Consider the following 20,176-nt stretch of genomic DNA (forward strand, 5'->3'; position numbering starts at 1 on the left):
AATATACTCCAACCATTTGTGTTTGCCTCCCCTTGACAACAGATAAAACTGGTATCCCAAAACAGGTGACGTGAGTTTCACTGACTAAGTTTCAGTTTCAGTGAAAACAGCACCTCAGACTTGTTAGTTAGGGGGATCAGTACACCAACCTGAGTTTCCCTGGTTGCCATCCAGCCTGTACAGGACACCTAGATCTACCATTGACACACCACTCGCTGTCAAGTGGATGAGTAATGACAGATCCTGTACTTTCTGCAGAGGAGACAGGATCCAAAGGAGGGGATAGTACTTAAGGTACCTCTGGTAGTGGAATCACAGGAACATGACTCTCAGGACCTCTTTCAATACATCGATCAGCAGCAGTGCCCAATCATTTGAGAGAAGTCAGTGCGACTTTCAGGTACTTTCAGACATCATCAACCAAATAATCCTGCATTTGAGAACAGCATTCACAATGGGGCTTCATTTTGGCTGGTGCAATGTATTACAAGGCTGTGAACAAATAACTTTAAATTAAGCCCACTGATTATGGTTTAATCTTCTGAGCTAAAAAGTTCATAATTTCCTATAAGAATTGAAGTAAATACACAAAAGGAGATTTCTATTAAGGCAACACAAAAACCTATGGTGAAAATTGTTAGTGTCCTAAAACATTTTGAGGTTAACTACAGCTGATAGCAAACACGAAAACAGAGATAATTTATGATAAATGCATATAAAATATGGGGCCACTCCTCTTTAAGGGAAAACTAGATGTAGCACAATTGTTAGTTAGAATTTCTGGTAATTCACGCTGATTTATTACAAATTGGTTGTAGATGATGAAAAGAACAATGGTAGCTTCTGACAATTCTCAAAAATCCCCATCTATTTGCATTCATATACAATGAAATTCAGGGCTGATGTATTCTTTGGTAGAACTGTGAATCACAAATGCTGATTTGCTATCAAATAAGTTATATATCCAAAACACTCGTACCAGTAACTTATGAAAAGATAGTTTTGTAAGTGTCCAAATATTCTAAAAAATAACCTATTTCTTGCATAATTGCACAATGAAATTAGAGAATAATAGTTTTCAACAAGGATAGGTGAACTGTTCTCAAAAATTTTAAAAGAGAAAAATTAAGTTTAAGCCTATAATTGATGATAACAGTACGTGTCCATCGCAGCACTCGCAAATGTTTGAAATTTCACAATATATCACAATACAAACAGGTATTGATATAATAAGACTATGCAGAAGCAATGCAAACAGTATACTATGTGAATCTAGAACTTCAAATCGACACAGGAATCTCATACATGCAGTCTCTCACAACGGAAAGTTCCAAAGTTGGCTTTTGTATATAAATAAATGTGCATATTGTACAGATTTTCACTTAGCTGTTTCTGTGCACACTTCCACGCTGGGGTACTGAAGAAGAACACTGTAACATGAGTTTGTCTTGGTCAAAATTGCTAAAATGTGCTGCAACAACAAAGCACATCTTCTGCCTGTTGCAGCTAACAATGCTGTGGCAAAATAACACAGCTCCAGAGTGGTCTTGTGAAATTTGAACAAACCTCACTAGTAGTGTGTGTATGAACCTCATGTTGTTGTGGTCTTCAGTCCTGAGACTGGTTTGATGCAGCTCTCCATTCTACCCTATCCTGTGCAAGTTTCTTCATCTCCCAGTATCTACTGCAACCTACATCCTTCTGAATCTGCTTAGTGTATTCAACTCTTCAACTCCCTCTACGATTTTTACCCTCCACGCTGCCCTCCAATGCTAAATTTGTGATCCCTTGATGCCTCAGAACATGTCCTACCAACCGGTCCCTTCTTCTCATCAAGTTGTGCCACAAACTCCTCTTCTCTCCAAGTCTATTCAATACCTCCTCATTAGTTATGTGATCTACCCATCTAATCTTCAGCATTCTTCTGTAGCACCACATTTTGAAAGCTTCTATTCTCCTCCTGTCCGAACTATTTATCGTCCATGTTTCACTTCCATACATGGCTACACTCCATACAAACACTTGCAGAAACGACTTCCTGACACTTAAATTTATACTCGATGTTAACAAATTTCTCTTCTTTAGAAATGCTTGCCATTGCCAGTCTACATTTTATATCTTCCCTACTTCGACCATCATCAATTATTTTGCTCCCCAAATAGCAAAACTCCTTTACTACTTTAAGTGTCTCATTTCCTAATCTAATTCCCTCAGCATCACCCGACTTAATTCGACTACATTCCATTATCCTTGTTTTGCTTTTGTTGATGTTCATCTTATTCCTCCTTTCAAGACACTGTCCATTCCGTTCAACTGCTCTTCCAAGTCCTTTGCTGTCTCTGACAGAATTACAATGTCATCGGCGAACCTCAAAGTTTTTATTTTTTCTCCCTGGATTTTATTACCTACTCCAAATTTTTCTTTTGTTTCCTTTACTGCTTGCTCAATATACAGATTGAATAACATCAGGGAGAGGCTACAACCCTGTCTCACTCCCTTCCCAACCACTGCTTCCCTTTCATGCCCGTCGACTCTTATAACTGCCATCTGGTTTCTGTAGAAATTGTAAATAGCCTCTCGCTCCCTGTATTTTACCCCTGCCACCTTCAGAATTTCAAAGAGAGTATTCCAGTCAACATTGTCAAAAGCTTTCTCTAAGTCTACAAATGCTAGAAATGTAGGTTTGCCTTTCCTTAATCTTTCTTCTAAGATAAGTCATAAGGTCAGTATTGCCTCACTTGTTCCAATATTTCTACGCAATCCAAACTGATCTTCCCTGATGTCGGCTACTACCAGTTTTTCCATTCCTCTGTAAAGAATTCGTGTTAGTATTTTGCAGCTGTGACTTATTAAACTGATAGTTCGGTAATTTTCACATCTGTCAACACCTGCTTTCTTTGGGATTGGAATTATTATATTCTTCTTGAAGTCTGAGGGTACTTCACCTGTCTCATACATCTTGCTCACCAGATGGTAGAGTTTTGTCAGGACTGGCTCTCCCAAGGCCGTCAGTAGTTCTAATGGAATGTTGTCTACTCCCGGGGCCTTGTTTTGGCTCAGGTGTTTCAGTGGTCTGTCAAACTCTTCACGCAGTATCGTATCTCCCATTTCATCTTCATCTACGATCTCTTCCATTTCTATAATATTGTCCTCAACTACATCGCCCTTGTATAGAGCCTCTATAAACTCCCTCCATCTTTCTGCTTTCTCTTCTTTGCTTAGAACTGGGTTTCCATCTGACCCTCTCTTTAATTTTCCTGTAGGCAGTATCTATCTTACCCCTAGTGAGATAAGCCTCTACATCCTTACATTTGTCCTCTAGCCATCCCTGCTTAGCCATTTTGCACTTCCTCTCGATCTCATTTTTGAGACATTTGTATTCCTTTTTGCCTGCTTCATTTACTGCATTTTTATATTTTCTCCTTTCATCAGTTAAATTCAATATTTATTCTGTTACCCAAGGATTTCTGCCAGCCCTCGTCTTTCTACCTACGTGATTCTCTGCTGCCTTCACTACTTCATCCCTCAAAGCTACCCATTCTTCTTCTACCGTATTTCTTTCCCCCATTCCTGTCAATTGCTCCCTTATGCTCTCCCTGAAACTCAGTACAACCTCTGGTTCTTTCAGTTTATCCAGGTCCCATCTCCTTAAATTCCACCTTTTTGCAGTTTCTTCAGTTTTAATCTACAGGTCATAACCAATAGATTGTGGTCAGAGTCCACATCTGCCCCTGGGAATGTCTTACAATTTAAAACCTGGTTCCTAAATCTCTGTCTTACCATTATATAATCTATCTGATACCTTTTAGTATCTCCAGGGTTCTTCCATGTATACAACCTTCTTTCATGATTCTTAAACCAAGCGTTAGCTATGATTATGTTGTGCTCTACGCAAAATTCTGCCAGGCGGCTTCCTCTTTCATTTCTTAGCCCCAATCCATATTCACCGACTATATTTCCTACTCTCCCTTTTCCTACACTTGAATTCCAGTCACCCATGACTATTAAATTTTCGTCTCCCTTCATGAACCTCATAAGTTTGTTTAATTCTTTTTGCGTCTTTTAAAGTGCTTCTACTATGCCTCCAATGAAAAGTTCCAGAAGTGCACCTCTTGCACAATGGATAGAAGGAAAAGATTTTATCAGGTCACATGGAGACATTGTACTCTGTGACTGGTGTAGTAAACAAGTAAGCTATTCTTTTTCAGAAAATATCCTGTGGCACTTGTCCTTTGTAAAAAAATAAAAAATAAAAAAAAAGTTTTAAATAGTTAATTACATAAGGAAGCCAATTTTTTTTAAAAAAAAAAAAAACAATATCCACATAACCGAAGGTCTCTTATAATTTCAGATAAACTGTACTAAAAAATTCAAGCCAAACAGCATGTCCGATCTGCACCATATATTGCAAGAATCTAATAATGAAAGAATCTGTACCACACTAAATCTATTCATTTATTACTGCTCCCATACCTAATGCATTTTACATGGATCTGTGTAATGCTTTTGTAGAAGCAAATACACTGCTTGAGAAACTCAGAAACCCAACTCCTAAGGGCTTTCTAGAGAAGTAGGCATCAGAAGATGGTCCTGATCCCTCAACATGGAGCAAAAATTATGATCCAAAATCTTATAATCTTGTTGGCCTACATAATGTAGGCATGTCTGCTTGTGTCTGTGTATGTGCAGAAGGATATGTGTGTGTGTGCGTGTGTGAGTGTATACCTGTCCTTTTTTCCCCCTAAGGTAAGTCTTTCCGCTCCCGGGATTGGAATGACTCCTTACCCTCTCCCTTAAAAACCCACATCCTTTCGTCTTTCCCTCTCCTTCCCTCTTTCCTGACGAAGCAACCGTTGGTTGCGAAAGCTTGAATTTTGTGTGTATGTTTGTGTTTGTTTGTGTGTCTATCGACCTGCCAGTGTTTTCGTTTGGTAAGTCACATCATCTTTGTTTTTAGATATGTTTTTCCCACGTGGAATGATTCCCTCTCTCTCTCTCTCTCTCTCTCTCTCTCTCTCTCTATATATATATATATATATATATATATATATATATATATATATATATATATTTTTCCCACGTGGAATGTTTCCCTCTCTCTCTCTCTCTCTCTCCATATATATAGGGAAACATTCCACGTGGGAAAAATATATTTAAAAACAAAGATGATGTGACTTACCATACGAAAGCGCTGGTAGGTCGATAGAAACACAAACAGACACATACATACACACAAAATTCAAGCTTTCGCAACAAACTGTTGCCTCATCAGGAAAGAGGGAAGGAGAGGGGAAGACGAAAGGAAGTGGGTTTTAAGGGAGAGGGTAAGGAGTCATTCCAATCCCGGGAGCGGAAAGACTTACCTTGGGGGAAAAAGGACGGGTATACACTCGCACACACACACACACATATCCATCCACACATATACAGACACAAGCAGAGATATTTAAAGACAAAGAGTTTGGGCAGAGATGTCAGTCGAGGCGGAAGTGCAGAGGCAAAGATGATGTTGAATGACAGGTGAGGTTTGAGTGGCGGCAACTTGAAATTAGCGGAGATTGAGGCCTGGTGGGTAACGGGAAGAGAGGATATATTGAAGAGCAAATTCCCATCTCCGGAGTTCGGGTAGGTTGGTGTTGGTGGGAAGTATCCAGATAATCCGGATGGTGTAACACTGTGCCAAGATGTGCTGGCCGTGCACCAAGGCATGTTTAGCCACAGGGTGATCCTCATTACCAACAAACACTGTCTGCCTGTGTCCATTCATGCGAATGGACAGTTTGTTGCTGGTCATTCCCACATAGAATGCATCACAGTGTAGGCAGGTCAGTAGGTAAATCACGTGGGTGCTTTCACATGTGGCTCTGCCTTTGATCGTGTACACCTTCCGGGTTACAGGACTGGAGTTGGTGGTGGTGGGAGGGTGCATGGGACAGGTTTTACACCGGGGGCGGTTACAAGGTTAGGAGCCAGAGGGTAGGGAAGGTGGTTTGGGGATTTCATGGGGATGACAACAACAGCTTTCGCATCCCGCAACTACCCTCCTGACCTGGTACAGAAGCAAATAACCAGAGCCACTTCCTCATCCCCTCAAACCCAGAATCCCCCACAGAAGAACCACAAAAGTGCCCCACTTGTGGCAGGATACTTTCCGGGACTGGACCAGACTCTGAATGTGGCTCCCCAGCAGGGATACGACTTCCTCAAATCCTGCCCTGAAATGAGATCCATCCTTCATGAAATCCTCCCAACTCCACCAAGAGTGTCTTTCCGCCGTCCACCTCACCTTCGTAACCTGTTAGTTCATCCCACGAAATCCCCAAACCACCTTCCCTACCCTCTGGCTCCTATCCCTGTAACCGCCCCCGGTGTAAAACCTGTCCCATGCACCCTCCCACCACCACCTACTCCAGTCCTGTAACCCGGAAGGTGTACACGATCAAAGGCAGAGCCACATGTGAAAGCACCCACGTGATTTACCAACTGACCTGCCCACACTGTGATGCATTCTATGTGGGAATGACCAGCAACAAACTGTCCATTCGCATGAATGGACACAGGCAGACAGTGTTTGTTGGTAATGAGGATCACCCTGTGGCTAAACATGCCTTGGTGCACGGCCAGCACATCTTGGCACAGTGTTACACCATCCGGGTTATCTGGATACTTCCCACCAACACCAACCTACCCGAACTCCGGAGATGGGAACTTGCTCTTCAATATATCCTCTCTTCCCGTTACCCACCAGGCCTCAATCTCCGCTAATTTCAAGTTGCCGCCACTCAAACCTCACCTGTCATTCAACATCATCTTTGCCTCTGCACTTCCGCCTAGACTGACATCTTTGCCCACACTCTTTGTCTTTAAATATGTCTGCTTGTGTCTGTATATGTGTGGATGGATATGTGTGTGTGTGCGAGTGTATACCCGTCCTTTTTCCCCCTAAGGTAAGTCTTTCCGCTCCCGGGATTGGAATGACTCCTTACCCTCTCCCTTAAAACCCACATCCTTTCGTCTTTCCCTCTCCTTCCCTCTTTCCTGACGAGGCAACAGTTTGTTGCGAAAGCTTGAATTTTGTGTGTATGTTTGTGTTTGTTTGTGTGTCTATCGACGTGCCAGTGCTTTCGTTTGGTAAGTCACCTCATCTTTGTTTTTATATATAATTTTTCCCACGTGGAATGTTTCCTTCCATTATATATATATATATATATATATATATATATATATATATATATATATATATATATATATATATATATATATATATATATATATATATATATATATATATATATATATATATATATCTTAAAATGTTATTCTGTTCTATGAAAGTGTTTTTAAAAGCCCTTGCACATGTAGCTACTTACAAAAAGAGTCTACCTCAGTTACTGTTACCACCGCAGCCCATCCTTACTAGATGGAGTATCTGGTTGGAAGCTGCAATGTTATACTCTGACAATTTTGATACCAGTAAATTTGTATGAAATAAAATTGATACATAATTAATTGAAACAAAATTAATACTTCAATATTCAATTCCAAAGTAAATGCTTCTTTTATTTTAGGTAGTAAACAGTTTTTTGCTAGATGATGCTGTATGTATCAGATATGCAAAAGCAGCATTTAAATGCAAAAAAATATGCAGCAGGATTTAACTAACATTAAGACAAACTTCTGTAAATTGTGTTCCACAATAACAAAATCAGAAGCCTCGTGTCTGCCACTGGTAGACTCAATGTCAGTTGTCGAGGAATTCCAGTGATACTACAGTTATGCCCAAGGGGAAGTAGGAGTAGACGCAAAGAACGAATTGGACTGTGTCATAAACCAGAACCCACACTAAGGATTATTTTGTTCGATGAAGAAGGTATTTTGTGGTATAAGTACAAATGAAGAATTTGACCTAACACTAACCTCTACGTAAGTTCTGCTTTCCTTGCTCTATGTAAGCTCTGCTTTCCTTGTAGACAACTGGTCAGTTGGCATAGTCACCAATTTGTACTCCAGTGACCACTTTCTTGTCTGGGTACATCCTGAAGATCAGTCAATGCCAGCAATTAAACTGCTGAAGTGGAAATGATGGTTACCTTAACAGCTCTCAAGCTAAATGTAAAGCTGTGCAGGATGTTATCAAGATTTATCCGGATAGAAGTAAGAATACAAAAAATATTTTCTGCGATACTGGTATCAAACCAAATTATTTCTATACTGTCTTCATTATAAGTTGTGACATTGCTGCAACTGAATAAAGTCATTAATATGACAACATTCAGAACTTAAATCCCACTAACATCTCCTTGCAACACTTTGAAGGTTTACTTTCTGAATTGAAATGGAAACAGGATAAAAGAAGTGACATTGTAACATCAGTAGCAGAATTCAACTACTGTGATCCAAAATGTTTCTCATTGTAAACCACTTCATGTTCCACAGTTTTATACTGTTTTCAATTGGATAAACAGATGCTAGTGTAGAAAGCAACTAAGTGTGAAATCTGAGCATTTCACACATGTGATTACATATATATTCTAATTTTCCTGTATGTTCTTTGTGTATGAGTGAGACTGACTGTGTCGGTTAAATTCACTGTGAAAATTGAAAATTTAGATCCTAACACTTTCCGTAAAATTTAAATGTGTTTTTCATGTTGATTGTACCAGAACCCTTGGATGTATCATGATATATTATGTATTTTCAAACAATGAGTGCTGCAAAAACTTATTTTATATTATAGCATTGGTCGTAACCTAAATTTGTTTCTTACAAAATATTGGCAGTAATACCCTTCTTCAGGAAATTATTATTGTTTTAATGTTGTGGCACTTGACTCATTGTCATTCATCTTCTTGTTATTAATCACTTAATTCTGTACACTCCTTCAAATCTTCTTCATTCATGATTGAACAAATCTTGTGACGCAGAACACTTTCTGAAGATGGCAGGGTGGAGACCTTATCCAGGCAGATAGCCAAACAGTAGCCAAGCAGAATGTTGCTCCTCTTCTGGATCCATCAAGTGCTATGAGTCATCCATGAGGTTTTTCCAGATCTTTCCCTCACATGAAATTTTATTAGATTGTTTTAATTCTTCTTGAAATTTGTTGTTAATAATGCATTTCACTGCAAAATGCAACATATTAATTTTTTCCAGTCTGCTTGATTTTTGTGCCCTTTATGCTGGAAAATATGCTTTTTCATTGCCATCCAAGCCACACTGAGAAAGTATCCAATGAACTGCAATCGTCTTCTTATTCAGCTGTAAATATTTAATTACTTCTTAAACTTCTTTAACTTGAATGATTTTTTGATCTTCTGTGTTGATAATTCCTGATATTGCTCCTCTGGAATCTTCCGAAAATTGTTCTCTCTAATTTCAGTGTTATCTACATGAAATAAATACATTTTTGAGAATTTTCAGAAATTTATGAATGTTGTGGACAACATATTTCATAGTGGTTACTAGTTACCGTTGTGTATTCTACACATTTCACAAGAATCATTCCCCCTTAACCTCATAAGTGAACCTTCTCTCTTTTGATACCAGTTTGCTGGAAACCCAGATACTTTCTGAAAGCTTATGTCACAAGCAGAAACACAGTGAAATCTTAGGGGCAGAGGGACAAGTGTTTAGGAGCTATAGGTCCACAAACTATCATCAAAGTGTGTACAGATGGGCATGTTCCTGTCATGACGACTCTACCTCTTGTGTGTTCCCGTATCTTGCAATCAAGTATTAACATATTGTATGTCTTCTTCTTACACTGCAGACTGATCTGAAAGTCATTGTGACTGCCTCGGTCTCCCAATTCAGAACGCACAACGGGTCTCTGAACTTCAAGGAATCAGAGATTATAAAAAACATGACTATTCTCCTTGAAAATGATACAGAGAATGTGGAAGACATCCAGACATTAGGATTTGCTGGAGGCAATGGAGAAGAATGGGAGGAGGAAATGGGCTTCAGAGATGATGGTGGCGATAAGGAACTGCAGTGCTTTTTGTAACAGTCGCATCCTTCTACGTTTAGTTCATCAGCATCGGAGTATGTGCTTTTGCTCAAAATCCAGAAGCATAATTGTCCAGCAGATGTGACAGAAAAGGACTTGGCTGATTACAAGCATATCGTTTCAGTGTACTGGACTGTACATCCCATGACAGGCAAACCTCGGACAAAACATCTGTCACATGCATAAGTAATGAATCGGTTCAAGAAAATTAAAATATTAACATTCTGTACAATTTAGAGAAAAAAATGAGTGCCCCATCGATCCAAAAAATCAATCTAGCTGTCCTGCAGAAATTCAAAGAGAAGGAAACAGAAGGAGCAATTATTCATGAGCAGAAGTTGTGACTGTGGGCCACACAACTTAAGATACCAATGGATTCACAAAATAGAATTGATTTTAAAGCTTCTGATTCCTGGGTATACCACTTCAAGAATCAGAATAACATTGTTGACAGAGCAATAATACACAATGTCGGGAGGAATTGGCAGGATAAGGAGAAACTTTGTCACAAGTATATGATGATTTTGTTGCAAAGATTCACAGCCTCATCATTACAGAAAACTTTCCACTGACATGCCTTCAATGCTGACCAGAGCAGATTTGACAAAGAGTTACATGGCCATCGAACCCTGCAAACCATAGGAACAACAGTTGTTCGCACTGTTGTTGGATATGTCTCTGCAACACAGCAGAGTATAATGATTATGCCTGTGATTTCAATGGAAGGCAAAATACTGTGGCTAATGTATGTGCTTGTACCTGAGCCATCTGAAAAATTCCTGTTGTCAAAAGCCAGCAGATCCTCCAAATACAAGATCGTATGCTGGAAAAAACAGTGAACATGTCGAAAGCAGACATCTAACGGTTCTATTGTGACATATTTTGGTGAAGTATGTCTGATGACAGGAAGAAAATTCTGTTCTTCATGGATTCGTGGTGTTCTAACAAAGATCATGCACTGTCTGCTTCTGAAGTACCTGATGGAAAAGTCCTGCAAACAGAACTGGTACCTGAAGGATGAACAGGAAAGATCCTGCCTCTGTATCTTCAGTTTTTCAGACACTACAAATCTTTTGTTCATTACACAGCAGACACAATCATTATCGAGACACCGAAGCACATTTGGCACTGTGATAGTTTTCTGGCCCTGCAGTCCTTTGCCTATACTAGTTCAGCACTACTTGGTTAAGTATGATTTTGATAAGGGCGGATACTTGCATGACAAATCTGAAGCTTGAATTGCGCCAATAGATTATTGCTTTGATTCACTAACAAATGATGAGTGTGCAATGAATGAGGCTATCGCTTTTTTGCTTCTGTAAAATGTGCCCATTGTGAACTGTCTTTCTGCCCATCTCACTGTTTATTTCATGAATTTCACATGGATTGTCTCTTGTGATAGATTTTGTCTGAAGTCAATAACATGTCACATTTTCAAAATTCCAACACACATTTGAAGCCACCCTTTCATAGTATACTAATTGAAATATTTATTTTTATTTAATTTGAGCTATTTAGTTGACTTATTATATCAATTATTGTTTGAAATTTATAAGTTTATTAATATAATACAATAATTTAGATTTTTCAAGGAAGCTAAGGGCTTCAGAATAACAAGTAGGTGTTACATTGTTCACTGGTTTGTTTTTAGTAGTATAAGTTTTAGACAGCAGTGATATCTTCTTTCCTGTTAGCTCTGTCTCAGTTAGAATCTCAGTTACATTTATGTTTGTTGTCGAAAAGTGTCATTTGTGAAAGTTTTGTTTTGTAAGAGTTAGAATCAAAAGTAATCTCTGGTTCCCCTTCATTATTTATGGATGTTAATATATGCAATTATTACATCTGAGGCCAGTTGGTTTAAAAATGCCAGACAGAACTTACTATAATTTTGAAGTCAGTCTCATTTTAACAGCATTTAAACAACTTTCATGAAAAAGTTAACTTCCAATCACAGCACAAAGCAATCAGCTGACTGTCATTTATTTGAAGAAATACACCAACTACATTGCAATAACCTCTCTGACTTTCACCATGTAATCTGAAATGAAAACTTAAATTACAATGAATATAAGGTGTCAAGGGATTTATTTTCAATTGTGAGTGCTTGAAATTAATTCTAATTAAAAACAAATAGTGTTTGTTCACTGAATTAGATTGAGCTTGCTTAATAACAGGGCTTCTGAATAAACAATTAACAACAATATCAAGCTACGTTATGTCTGCTATTACTGTTTCAAGAGATTTTAATGAAGTTTGTGACTCGTCCTCCCAGCCTTAAATAGAAATAAACTGAACACAAACCTGTAGATTGAAGACATCACCACCCGCCAACTTAATAAACTAAAATTTAGCACCCACAAAAGACTACAAAATGGAAGAGTAGCCACACACTGTTTCTTTTCATTGAGTTGTTTTCTCCTTTATACTGAGATTTCCAACTTCTTACCATATAAATACATGAATTGAGCATTTTAGCAACTTTTGGTGTCATGTTTCCATGACTTTACTGATACTGTGTGGGTCCTATAGCTCCTAAATGCTTGTCTCTTTGCCCCTAAGATTTCACAGTTTTTTTTACTAGTGACATAAGCTTTCAGAAAATATATAAGTTTCTGGCAAACCGGTATCAAAGGAGAGAAGGTTTACTTGTCAGTGCAGCTTCTATAAGATTCAGTAAAATATCGCCATTCTTGGAGATTTTCTGTTCTTTTAAACATGGCATGCTTTTTTTGTTGCTTTTGCCACAGTGTTTTGATCTGTTTTGTGTACAGTGGTGAATCAGTACCATCTTTTATTAATTTATTCAGTATAAATCTCTCAATTAACATAAAATGTTAAACTCAGCAGTAATAGTTTAATCTGCAAATACAAGAGGACATCACATTTTTCAAATGATGAATTTGGGGAAAAAACCTCATCCTATAAGTGGGTGAATAAACTAAGTTGCACAGTCACATCAATACTCAGAAAAGGAAATGAGAGTAAATCGATAAATTACATACACATATCACTCACATTGGTTTGCAGTAGGATTTTGGAGCATATACTATGTTTGCCCATTATGAATTACCTTGGAGAAAGTGGTCTGTTGACATGAATTGAAATAGTGTTCTTTTGAAACACAACTAGTCCTTTATTTACATGACGTAATGAGTGCTTTCGACAGGGGATCTCAAACTGATTCCATAGTTCCATAATTCCAGAAGGCTTTTTACAATGTTTCTCACAAAAAGATTTCTAATCAGATTGCAGGTCTATGGAGTATCACTTCAATTATGCGAATGGATTCACGATTTTCTGTCAGAAACGTCAAAGTATGTAGTAACTGATGGAAAGACATAAAGTAAAACAGGAGGATTTCCCCAAGGATGTGTTATAACCCCTCTGATATTACTAATCTACATACACAGGTAACAATCTGAGCAGCCATCTTTGATTTTTGTAGATGATGCTGTCATTTACTGCAAAGTAAAGTCATCAGGAGATCAAAACTAATTGCCAAATTACTTAGACACAACATCTGTATGGTGCAAAAATTGTTTCTGAATAAGGTAAAGTGTGAGGTCATCCACATGAGTACAAAAAGAAATCCATTAAATTTCAGTTTCATGATAAATCACAAAAATCTACAGGCTGTTAATTTAGTTGAGTGATGGGAAAGGCAAAGCAAAGACCACATTTTATTGACAGAACAGTTAGAAGATACAACAGATGTACTAAACAGACTGCCTACACTATGCTTGTCTGCCCTCTGCAAGAGTATTGCTGTGCAGTATGGGATCCTCACTACCACATAGGATTGACAAAGGACAACAAAAAAGTTAAAAGAAGGGGAGCTCATTTTGTATTATTGTGAAATGGGTGGGTGGAGGTGGGGGAGAGCATCACTAATATGATTAGCAAGTTGGGGTGGCAATCATCAAAACAAAGACATTTTTTGTTTTGAAGAGATCTTTTCACAAAATTTCTGTCACCAGCTTTCTCCTCTGAATGTGAAAATATTTTTTTGGTGCCCACCTACACAAAGAGGAACGATCACTGTACACACACACACACACACACACACACACACACACACATGCAAACGCAACTCACAAATACATGTGACCAGCCAGTGACTGTGGTCATGTGTGTGAGTTGCATTTGCATGAGTGCATGTGTGTATGTTGTCTATTTTTGACAAAGGCCTTGTTGGCACAAAGCTCAGTTTCTGACAGTCATTTTGTAGTGCCTATTTGTGACTAGCATCTCCACTACATGGTGAGTAGCAAGTGTCATTTTCATAATATTATTACATTCCATCCAGGAATAGAGAAATAGTCTGAAGGCGTTTAGAGGAATCCTCTGCCAGTGTGATTTCCAGGGTAATCATGTAGATGTAGATTCAGCTGTGGAGGCACAAAATTATCAATATTATTTCAGTGGCTGTATGATACTTCCTGAAGCCACACTGGAAGCAACCAAGAGGTTGTCTGGATTCTAAGATCAGACAAGGCAACAGGTAATCGCCTACTCCAAGACCTATCCCATGCAGCTGGTGAAGGTAACACAACTGTACCATAACTACTTGGGCTTGTACAGTTCTTCCCAGGTTGGAGAATGGGGATTGAAACAGCTTTCTTCAAGTTAAGGAATAGTCCCATTTGAAAATCAAATTACACAGAAAGATTGAGGATTCTTTTCGCACTTCCACTGAGGTGCTGCATCATGTTGCAGTGAATGCTGTTGTGGTGCTGTGATATAGCACATGCCACAAAAAGTGCAGGCTCATACTCCCACACTAAGAAAATGCAGTTGTAAACTTCATCTTTGAAAGAACTGACCCTCTCAGTAATCACTTGATGTTGACAGAATGCTGGGTCTTGTCTGGTGGTAGCAGTTCTTTGAGTAAAATGAAGAGAAGTGAACCTTTATTAGCCTTTCGGCACACAATCAGCTCCATCAGTATGAGTTAACATCTGTGCAATACACACACAAATGCAATGTTTACAAGTGTTTCTCATTATGTTATCTGCATTTATGAACAAGTGTACCATTTTACTTTCCAGTTACACAATATAATCTAATATTATTTGAGTAACTACATTATTTTTTTACACAACTGAGATGATTGAAATGGGTCAGTAGTTACCTGGTTTGTCTGTATCACACTTTTTATAATTTTACTACATTCTGGGAAAGTGTTGTACTCAGGAATTCTACTCTCAAGATGGAGGAGGGGCTTTCTCATTTCAGTAATTGTACATTTTAAAATATAGTTACTGAAACCATAGTAGTCCACGGTTCTGCCACAGCGTAGGCAATATCTCTTTGTTTGTCCGAAGATTACCATTCTTCACTGAAGCAGTAATTGGACACCTTGCACCTCTGCCTAGAATTGACAGCTTAGTGGAATGGTTTATGGAGTTCATTAATGCTTGCAATGATCTATTCTACCTCCCTTTTATAATATGGTGGCATGTCGGTCATGGAACCTGTAAACCTGCAAGGTTTTCAAGGCATGGTCTGCACATGTGATGTAATCCCCTCATTCCTGGATCCTGTGTCAATGTTTAAATACTGCAAGCTGGCTATACAAAAGCCAATGTTCCTTCCTAAGCACCCATTGTGGCAGATTGATATTTTTTCATGTAAGTGTTTTCAGATTGGTAAGTGTTCATTCAAATATAAACATCGATTACTCCCAACTAGGTCAATGACAGATAATGACCTTATAGCAGTGCTACAGTTCACGCTCTAGCCTGCATTTAGAAGATAAAAGAGATTATCAGCAAATCAGCCCATGGGCAGCTGGTAGAAGTATCCCATATTATATGCTGAGCATTACAAACCTCAGAGAAGAAAAGATGCTGGGGGAGAAGCATTATAACGTTTCTTAGAATCACCTGGTCAAGTGGTTTGTGAGGGGCAGCAAGAGGGATCATAAGTAATTCTATGTTGCACTTGCATAGTAACAGTAACTGCTTTGAAGCTCATGTTAACTGGGAGAGGCAAGGAGAGATACGTATCATCTATAAAGAAGACTACTCCCATATAAGAACATAGGCTTCGGCGGCCCGTGTCATAGTGATTAAAATTCTTATGGGTATTATGCCATGTCATTGCTAAAAACAAACAACAATAATAAACTAAAACTGATGTTTCGGCCGAATTGCAGAAGCCTTCCTCAGGGCATGACTGGTTTTGCATGGGGATAGGTGCTTCTATTTATTACCGACTATCGATGTCTGACGTCACTGTTGTAAAACTTTTCATTGGCCCTCTAATATGATTGGCTAGTCATGATGTACGGGAAGATGGAAGGAAAGAGGCTATTCGTGGATGTCCATGTCATCAATGATTGGTAGCTGTCCGCCAATCAGTGTTTGGCTTCTGGTCAGCAAGGTTTCCTCCTGGTGTGTGTGGAAGTGGACTGATAGTTGCTCTACAGCTGTTTGTGCAGATACATCCGTGTCCCGTGTAGCTTCTGCCCCGCGACCATTCCCGCCCCGTTGGACTGGGATGGCCGGCAGCCAGGACGACAGGAGTTTGTAGCCATCTTCTCTGTTGATGCTGTCAGGCTGTTTAATAATTTCGATCACCTTCTGTATTTTGCGTTCTCGTATCCACGATTCTTTCCCCAGTACTCGGGCTTCCTGGAACCTGATAGGTTGTCCACAGTCATGGTGGTGTTCCGCTATCACTGATTTATTATGTTGTTGTAATCGTACATAACATTCGCGTTCTGCTACTTGTAAGCTGACAGATCTCCCTGTTTCTCCTACGTAGGCAGCTCCGCACTCACACTGTAGTTCGTAAACACCTGCAGTGTTAAGATTGTTGACTACATCCTTGGTGGAACCTATCATTTCAAGGATCCTGTGACTGCTTCAAAAAATCAGTTTGAAACCTCGTCGGCAGAGGATGTTGCCTAGCCGTTCACTGATGTCTTTTACATATGGTAAGTGTACCAGTGGAAGCTTCTCTTCTTTTCCTTCTTCTTGTGTTCTGCTCCCTTTGTTCTTAGCTACCTTTCTTATGATGTCGACGTCATAGCCGTTGGCATGAAACGTGTGTTGTAGCTCCTTTAATTCTTCTTTGATGTTCCTTTCATCGCTTATCCAGTAGGCTCGCACAGTTAAAGTATGCAGAACAGAATATTGAGCTGGGTGGTGGTGACTCTCCACGTGCAGGTACAGATTAGTGTGCATTGGTTTCTGGTACACTTTGTGTCCCAGTTTACCTTCGGCAGCTCTGTATACTTCCACATTGAGAAATGGCAAGGTACCATTGTTTTGAGTCTCATGTGTGAACTTTATATTTTTGTGCAGGCTATTTAAGTGCTGGAGGAAGTTTCCCAATTCCGCTTCAGCATGAGGCCAGATTTTTAGCAATGACGGGGCATAATACCCAGAAGACTTTTAATCACTATGACTACTCCTACTTTAGCTCTCTGTCCACTTAGGTCAACCTTTCTGTGGAAGTTATAACCTCTTAACACGTGTGTGAGATAATTAAAAATTTCTTTCTTGTAAACATAAGAACAAAGATCTTGCCTGAGCTAGGAGTCCGAATTCTTCCAGATGTGTCTTGAACCCATTCATATTCCACTGTAAAATAGGAACATGTTAATGGTGAGGTTTATTACTGTCTTTGCCTTTATCTTTCTGTTGAGATGACAGTATTGTGATAGAAGGGGTTTCCTGGTGAGGACTGTGTTTCCTCATCAGATATCGATTTCCTTGTCATCTGTAGTTTGCTCTGGATGAGAACCACCACACAGGAAAAGAGCAGCATGGTTTGATGGCTTTATACTACTTTGTTTCAGTCTAGACCTCTTAACCATGCCTTTCTTTTAAAATTGTGAGTGTGATGATTTTGTTATTGTGGAACCACTGTGCAGTTTCAGTCCAGCTGACAGTAGGGGCAGATTTGGAGCTCGATGAAGAACTGTCTGTGGCCTATGCTGTTTGTGTGAGGAAAATTAATGCCTTTACAGCAACTCTACCACTGCAAGAGCACTTGCTTGTGATAGTGTTTCTATCAGCTTCCATTGCTAAAGTATGCATTGAGAACTCTCTTTTTTTGAAATTTTGTTTTGGCCACTGCAACAAATACGGTATCCTCCCCATGAATTCTACCATTTGAAACTTCTTGTCATCCAAGAATACTTGACATGCACTGTTAACAACAACATGGATGCCTTTGTTGTTCACACGAGTCAAATTAGAGTTCCCATCTTCAGGTGCAACTTTGCCACATTTTCCAAGAGTTACTCAGCCATTGATGTCCATAGTGATGACACTTTAAACAGCACATTGGATTACTGTCTTATGGTTTCACTTTGAGGCATATGAATCCCAGATTAATGTGCTCAGGCAACAACAGAGAGCTCAAGGTATGAATAAATTTAGCTGTATTTTATAATACACCATTCACTAGATTCATTTTGTTTTTGACATCTTTCCTATCAATGTCTTCCCACTCTTCCTTCAGTTCCTCTACATCTATTTGCATTAGGTCTCAGCATGTTACAAACTCTTGCTAGAATTAAATGTTGTGAAATTCAGTAACAATTAGGTATTCCCCAAGAGCTTTCATTTTCTGTAGTAGTTCAGCTTTATGTAACTTGGCACTTTGCATGAATAATGCAATGTTCTTTAAGTGCCTGACTGATATTAGTTTGCCTGCCACACAAACTAAACCTTTATTTATACAAAAATGCAATACTTTTTTGAAGATCCTGTTCTGTCTCTTAATAATCAAAAACACATTTTGGGAACTGTAAATGTCCTTTTACTCACAAACAGCTTCCCCAGAGGTTGCCCACTATTGACTGTTTCACCTCAACTGCCATCTGCTCCATTGGCACATTGTACATAATTGAGAATGAGGTTTTTCTTTATAGAGCTTTCTATCATTCTCATGATCCTCACATTTATGTCAAGATCTCATTCCCTATGTCACACAATATTCCACCACCACACTATATGAAGCTTACTGAAGCATGCTGAGAGCTTACAGTTATGGAGGGCTGGTGGTACTCACCAAGCCTCACCTCAGAAAACTTGGGTTTGCCAAACCTGACCAAGCAAGGTGGCACAGTAGTTAGCACACTGGACTCGCATTTGGAAGGGCAATGGTTCAAACCCATGTCCGGCCATTCTGATTTAAGTTTTCCACGATTTCCCTAAATCGCTTCAGCCAAATGCCAAAATAGTTCCTTTGAAAGGGCATGGCTGATTTCCTTCCCCATTCTTCCCCAATCTGATGACCTCGCTGTTTGGTGCCCTTCTCCAAATCAACTAACCAAATCTGTACCCAGGTGACAAACTGTCTAAGATATTCTCCATTTTGCACAAACAAGTAGGCACATATTGCTTATAGAAAGCCATAGATGTGACAAGCATTATCCCCCACTGCCCATTTGTCTTCTAGTGTATTTATTTCCCCCATTTCAGTCAACTGTTGCTTGACACTTCCTTTGGTACTCTCAGCAACTTCTGGTTCTTTCAATTTATCCAATCCCCATCTCTACACTCTTTATCCACTGTTACTTCTCCCATTTTAATCCATAGCTCATCAGCAACTGATTAGGGTCAGAGTCCATATCTGCACGTGAATACATGTTGCGGTTTAAATCTGGTTTCAAAATCTCCATCCTGCCATTATGTAATCTTTCTCAAATGTTATGATGTCTCCAGTTCTATTCCACATATACAACCCACTTCATGATTATTATACCTGATGTTAACAATCATTAAACTATGCACTGAGCAGAAAAATTCCACCAGGCACCTTGCCCTTTCATTCTTTTCCCCTAGTTCATGCCCTTCTACAACTTTTTTTCTCTTCCTTTTCCTAGTACCAAGTTCCAGTCCCCATACCCATGGAAGGAACTATTTGTTCTGAAACAAAGATTGTGTGTGTGTCTCTTTTACTTTTATATGTTTCTATTGGCAGTATTTTGCCTCCTGAAGGTAAGTTATAAATTCATCACAGATTTTTTTTAAAGTACTGAATATAAATCTGATAATTTTATTTGTAGTTTCAATGTAACTTCAGCAAAAGATTATTAAAAACTGATCTTAAAACAGTCTAAGTCAGTTTTTAATTATATTTGGTATATATTGATTAAATCCTTTTCAGACAAAAATGCCAGTCATGAGTTGGAACATTGATGAAGTA

General features: G+C 38.9%; 1 protein-coding gene across 3 annotated transcripts in view; it reads right to left on the reverse strand.

Annotated features, from left to right (window-relative positions):
* Positions 1-20,176, reverse strand: part of LOC126418945 (dynein regulatory complex subunit 5) — a 143,430-nt gene that overhangs the window by 84,003 nt on the left and 39,251 nt on the right. The window lies entirely within an intron of this gene.

Source organism: Schistocerca serialis, chromosome 9 (genome assembly GCF_023864345.2).
Source record: "Schistocerca serialis cubense isolate TAMUIC-IGC-003099 chromosome 9, iqSchSeri2.2, whole genome shotgun sequence".
NCBI classification, from domain to species: domain Eukaryota; kingdom Metazoa; phylum Arthropoda; class Insecta; order Orthoptera; family Acrididae; genus Schistocerca; species Schistocerca serialis.